The sequence below is a fragment of the Sciurus carolinensis genome, chromosome 1, assembly GCF_902686445.1.
Source record: "Sciurus carolinensis chromosome 1, mSciCar1.2, whole genome shotgun sequence".
NCBI classification, from domain to species: domain Eukaryota; kingdom Metazoa; phylum Chordata; class Mammalia; order Rodentia; family Sciuridae; genus Sciurus; species Sciurus carolinensis.
The window spans coordinates 197,650,332-197,656,362 of record NC_062213.1 but is presented as its reverse complement, the minus strand read 5'-3'; the positions used below and the strand labels follow the sequence as shown (position 1 = coordinate 197,656,362).

The 6,031-nt window shown below is 53.6% G+C and overlaps 1 protein-coding gene across 2 annotated transcripts in view; it reads left to right on the top strand.

Annotated features, from left to right (window-relative positions):
• The first annotated feature begins 2,671 nt into the window (after positions 1-2,671).
• Crocc (ciliary rootlet coiled-coil, rootletin) overlaps positions 2,672-6,031 on the top strand; it is a 42,188-nt gene continuing 38,828 nt past the window's right edge. Inside the window, exon 1 of one of the 2 annotated variants that reach the window (XM_047555862.1) lies at positions 2,672-2,686. The gene's annotated coding sequence lies outside the window, so the exon portion shown is untranslated. Of the gene's footprint in view, positions 2,687-3,313; positions 3,440-6,031 lie in introns of those variants that run through there. The other variant, XM_047555845.1, reaches the window with a different exon arrangement.

Sequence of the window (6,031 nt, the reverse complement as noted above, 5' to 3'; positions counted from 1 at the left end):
TTCAACACATAAATGGATAAAGAAAATGTGATGCATATACACAACGGAATATTACTCAGCCTTAAAGAAGAATTACGGCATTTGCAGGTAAATGAGTGGAACTAGAGAATATTATGCTAAGTGAAATAAACCAATCCCCAAAACCAGAGGCCTAATGTTTTCTCTGATAAGCAGATGCTGACCCATACTTGGGGGGGATAGGGAAGAGGGAAGGAACTTTGGATTGTGCAGAGGGGAGTGACGGAGGGGTGGGGCAGTGAGGATGGGAAGGACAGTAGAATGAGACAGACATTATCACCCTATATACATGTAGGTTACACTACTGGTGTGACTCAGCAGCATGTACAGCCAGAGGAATGAGAAGTTATGCTCCATTTGTGTACAATGTGTCAGAATACATTCTACTGTCATGTACAACCAATTAGAACAAAAGAAAAAAACAAAATTAAGCAAATAGGAAAAAAAAATCAGGCATTGTAGAAAGATTTGGCAAGTTAATCATCATATGCCCAGCATATCCATTTAACCAGGATGCCCATCCTCTAAGCCTCCTAGTTAATGTGGTTTTGCTGGTGGTGGGCAGAGTCCACCTAGCCAGCAGCCAGGTTTGGCAGGCACTTGGCTTTGGGAACCTGCAGTTGTGACTCCAGTCATTTGTTTACCTGTTACTTAAGCAGCAGTTTTGGAACCCTTCCCAGGGAGCAGGTGAGCACCTGGCCCAACTCCCTTCAGATGACTGGTCCCCGGGGCATCAGGGTAGGTGCCACCTGGTTATGGGGCAAGGTGACTGGTGGGCAACAGCATTGGGGATTCAAGTGACTGCAGTCCAGGCTGAGCTGAGCCAAGCCACCGAATCAGCAGGGGACAGTCTTCACAGATAGGGGAGCTAGAGGCTTCCCTGGTGTAGGTATGTGCCTCCCTGTTGTAGGCTCCCAGGGTTACAAGATGGAGAAGGTCAAGGAGAGAGGAGGTGTGTTTGCTGTCCCTTTCAAAATCTTAAGTGAGGCAGCATTGTGTACGGGAGAGAGCATGGGACCGGAAGCCACAGAACCTCCCTTCTGCTGTGTGCCTTGGGCAAGATGCTGCACCTCTCTGGACTTTAGTCTCCCCTTCTGTAAAATGAAGATTTCCTAGACCTCTTTCACAGAAGTTTTCAGAGGGGACTGAGGACAGAATGAGAAAATATAGGCAGAAGCAGCCACAGTGTGGTTTGCAGCTAATGTAGGCTGCCTGGGAGGTACAGGTACTGGTAACCAAGGGAGGCCTAGTGGCAGCAACAGGCAGGTCATCTGGAGGAAGGAGCAAGGAGCAAGCCCCCAGTGCTGAGGAACACTCTGGAGTGGACTACACAGGGGCAGGCAGGACCAGAACTGGACTCATGAGACTGCCAGGGCCTGGATCAGGACTCAGCAGGACTGGGTGCCCAGACAGGATGACAGACCTGGGGTACCTGGTGGCCAACTGTGCTTACTGGCAGAGTTCGGTCAGTCTTCTCCTAGCTGGGCCAGGGACACCTGAACTGTGACCTTCCCCTCCAACCTGTAGCCGAAACCTTAGGGGTGGACCCAAATCTCCCCTGACCAGTTGCTCTTGCCTTGACCCAGGTCACAGCTTTGCCGGCACCAGGCTGCACAGTGGCAGCCTCTAGTGCAGATTCTCAGACGTTAAAAGCAGGTTTCTTTTTGATAAAGATTAAACTCCCACTCCTCCCCGCTGCCAGCCCTGAAATGCAGACCCCTCCTCATGGGCCTGCTGGCTTTTCTTTCGGGGTCCTTACTGTTTTCCAAATACAAAATCAAAATTAAATGTGCTTTCTTAAGCCAAGCGCGTCCCCGCTCAGTCCCACGGAGTCAGACCTGCCTCCCCCTTTTGGAAATGAATTTTTTTTTTTTTTTTTTTGGTATGGGGAATGAACTTAGGGGTACTGGACCACTGGGCCACATCCCCAGCCCTATTTTGTATTTTATTTAGAGACAGGGTCTCACTGAGTTGCTTAGTGCCTCGCCATTGGAAATGAATGACTGATGCAGTTCTTGGACAACACAGGGAGATGAGGCCTGGGGAGGGGATGGAAGGAAGGGGCTGACACTGTACAGATGAACGTGAGATGGGCACACATTGTTTCTTCTGTGATGTTGCCCCATCCCATTTGGGGAAGCACAGGGACGGGACGCAGGAGGGGAGAGCAGCAGATGGGATATCACTATTTTACAGGTGAACAACCTGTGGCCAGGACCCTATTGGGAGTGCACGGCAATCGGGAAAAGAAGGTTCTGCCCCAGGGGGTCAGATCACTGAAGCCTAGGTGTTGCTCCCGGGCCCTGAGGGACCGGCAGGGGGTGCCCCCTCTGTCTCGTTGGGCGACGGGGTCGCTTTTCTTGGCCAGAGCCTTGGGGTCTGACGCCTTTAAGACCGAGCCAGACCGCAGCGGGACTCTTCAGCTGGATCTGGACGGCGAAGCCTTGGAGACGCGCTTCCCCCCAGCTTTTCCGTTGAGCGGAAGGCGGCGGTGATGCGTGTGCTGGTGGCGAAGGGCAGTACCTGCATTCGCTACGAAAAGCCACCAACTCAGCGCGGGCCGCACGGGCGCTCGCTACGGAGCCAAGCCCCGCCCACGACCACGCCCCGCCCCACCCTACGCCCCGCCCACCGGCCCTGGCGGCCTCGGCAGCGGCGGCGCGCGCAGGTAGGGGCCGACGGTGAGCGCGAGCGCGTGCGCGTGCGCGAGGAGGGGGCGGGCGCGCGCGGGGCCGGGGTGGCGCCAGGGGGCGGGCTGGAGCCGCGGTCCGCACCCCCGGGACCTGTGGGCGCCGTAGGCTCGCTCTGCGCCGCCCGGCCAGAAGGGCGCGCCCCGGGCTCCGCGCTCCCGGGCCGGGTTCCCGCGCGCCGGCCGGGCAGCGGGGTCCGGCCTGCCCGGGCGCCGCGGCCTGCAGGCCCCACCTGCGCCCCCTGCGGGCCGCCTCCGGGCCGGTTCCGCCGTCCCCGCGAGCTGCGCACCGCGGCCTCGGGAGCCAGGCCCCGGCCCTGCCCGCCCCGCGCGGGCTCCTGCTCGTCGTTGCGGCCTGCAGAGTCGAAAGTGCCTCCCTGTGCGGACCAGCAGTTGAGGCCCAGCGCGGTCACTGGGCTGCGCTCGGTGGCAGGGCCGCAGGAGCCTGTGCTTCCACCCTGGGGGCTTCTGAGGCCCCTGCACCCGTCCGTGTCTTTGAAGCTGGTATTTTGAAGTGGCTCCCGCGGTTTTCTGCTTTTCCTTTTTTTTTTTTTTTTTGTTTGCAAACCCAAGCCTGCCAGTCTGAGCGGATGCCTTCCTCCTGGTGACCACAGCTGCCCAGCCCCTGGGAACCGGACTTGTCAGGAGTGCGGCGGGGCAGGGGGGAGCGGCAGGAGGAGACCATCTGTTTACAGCTGAGATTTCCTGTTTTTCTTGACCGATCTCGAGCAGGTGCCCGATAAATAGCCCCATGCGAGCAGCAGAGCAGAGGCAAAGGGTGGGGACCCCCGTCAGGAAGGTTGGGGAAGACCCCAGCAGCCAACCCCACACATTCCTTTCCGCCCGCCTCTCCAGGCTTCCTAGAAAGCCTTTGGAAGGTAGGCACCCTGTCCCCAAGAGTCTTGTGTGTAGGTCACTGCCTGGGTGGTTTTTTTGCAGGGGGGTGTTTACCAGGGATTGAACCCAGAGGTGCTTACCCACGGAGCCACATTCCCCAGCCCTTTTATGTCTTATTTGGAGATAGGGCCTCGTCAAATTGCTGAGGCTAGCTCCAGCCACCGCACCAGGTCATTGCCTGGTTTTTAACCTAACTCCTGGAATGGCACAGGTGCTGGATATGTGTTCATTGGTGTCTTTCCGTGACCCCAGGCGGTGGTCACCATGCCTGATGGAATGTTGTCGCATTGACCCCAGCCAAAGCCAAGGGAGATTGCTTCCTTTTCTATTTCTTTTTTTTTCCATTTAATTTCCTCTTCTGGTTGAGTATCCTTTATCTGAAATGCTTGGGAGAAAAAAAAATATTTATGATTTTGGACTTTTTTCAGATTTTGGAATATTTGCAAATACATAATAAGATATCTTTGGGATCAGACCTAAGTCTAAACACAAAATTCACTTACGGCATGCAGTGAGCGTTGTGTAATAGTAGTCATTGCAGTTATTGTTTAAAACTTTGGAACTAGGCAGAACTGGGTCTCTGCTGTGGCTTCAACTCTTCATGGCTAGTGAAGTCTGAGCAAATGATTTCACTGAGCCTTAGTGTTGTCATCTCTTAAGTGGGTAGAGCTACCATCGTATGTCACTGCCAAGGAAGGGAGACTAAAGCATCCTAGGGCCTGGCTCATAGTCGTTCAGTATTTTTGTTATGATTTCTAGTTAGCAATTGGAAAACAGAGAAGGGGTGAGTGGTAAGAGCAGCTAGTCTGTTTGCAGCTCAGGAGTGACAGCAAAGGACTTTTTGGCCAGCTTCTGCAGTGAGGCCTGCTGGGCCACTGGGAGGGTGGGCAAGCCACACCAGGAATGACACAAAGCACCTCTCCTTTGTAGTCACTCACCAGACAGGCACAAAGGCCTTAACTGGGCACCAGCAGTACAACTAGTAATTCTAATGAACAGTAACGATAATAGCAACACTAGCCAACGCTAACTCTTGTTTTAAGGCGACACCAGGTGATAAGATGGTGTGACCCTGAGATCGGAGGTTTAACATGATAGAAACTTATTTCTCACTTGTGAAAAATCCTGTTGGGTATTTGGCAGGTGCCTTTCTATGGGGTGAGCTAGGGACCAGATCCTGTCTATCTTGTGGGTCCAGCATGCCCTATGACCTTGGAGTCATTTCCTTCCAGTTGGTGGACAAGGAAGGAGAGAAACGATTCCTCTGGGGAAGCTCTTATGGGCTGAGTCTACAATGGCACACATTCTTTCTGTCTTTATTGGCCAGAACCTGACCCCATGGCCAGATCTGACTGTAAGGGAGTCCGAGAAACATCTGCTAGCCATATTTCAAGAGAGTGGGAAATGAATTTTCGCTAGCCCACAGCAGTTTCTGCCAAAGCATATCCAAGCATACAACTAAGCCTAGGACATCTTATTTAATTCTTATACTATTTTTATCAGGCATTAATATCCCATTTTACAGATGAGGAAACTAAGGTTCAGAGGAATAAAGTGGTGCAGGGTCATGCAGCTGATGAGGAGACAAAGCCAAGATGGTAGTTAAGGTGGTCAAATGCTGTCTTAGTCCATTTCTGTTGCTATAACAGAATATCTGAACCTGAAAATTTTATAAAGAAAAGAAGTTTATTTAGCTTACGTTCTGGAGGCTGGAAGTCCAGCATTGGGCAGCCACATCTGGCAAGGACCTTGTTCTGTGTCATGACATGGAGGAAAGGCAGAGGGCAAGCAGGCAGGTGCAGAAGAGAGGGGGAAGGGCTGGGCTGGCGGTGTAACAGCCCACTACCCAGAGAAAGGCAGTAATCCCTCTTGACCTAATCCCCTCTTAAAGGACCCCCACCTCTCAACACTTGAACTGGGGTCCAGAGTTCAGGGTGAGTTTTGGAAGGAGGAGGAACCACATTGGAGCAGAGCAGACACTGAGGCTGTAGCATTCAGATTTCTCTGAGGAGTGCAGTCATTTACTGGAGAATCAGATGGGATCTGGGGAGGTCACAGCAGTGCACAGCCACACGGGGTTTAGCTATGATTTCTTGGGACCCACAGAACCCAGAAGGGCTCTGGGGGGAGAACTTTGCAAGCAGAGCCCAGGGTTGAGGTCACCCAGCGCCCAGTGCCTAGCATCTTGCTCCCCTCCCCCGACATCTGACTTGCTTGGCATACCATGTGGCACTTACCTTGGCCTGGTGGGCCTGGTTCCTCGTTGTCCACTTGCAGGACATGTTCCACAGTGGGGCATGAGGGACCCAGTCTGGATGGATGTGCATTTATATAGCACTTGCTGCATTCCTGGGTCTGCCGTTGACGGTGGTAGAGCCTTGACTGACCTTGCCCTCCAGACACCCATTGGGAGCTGCCTGGCCCGGG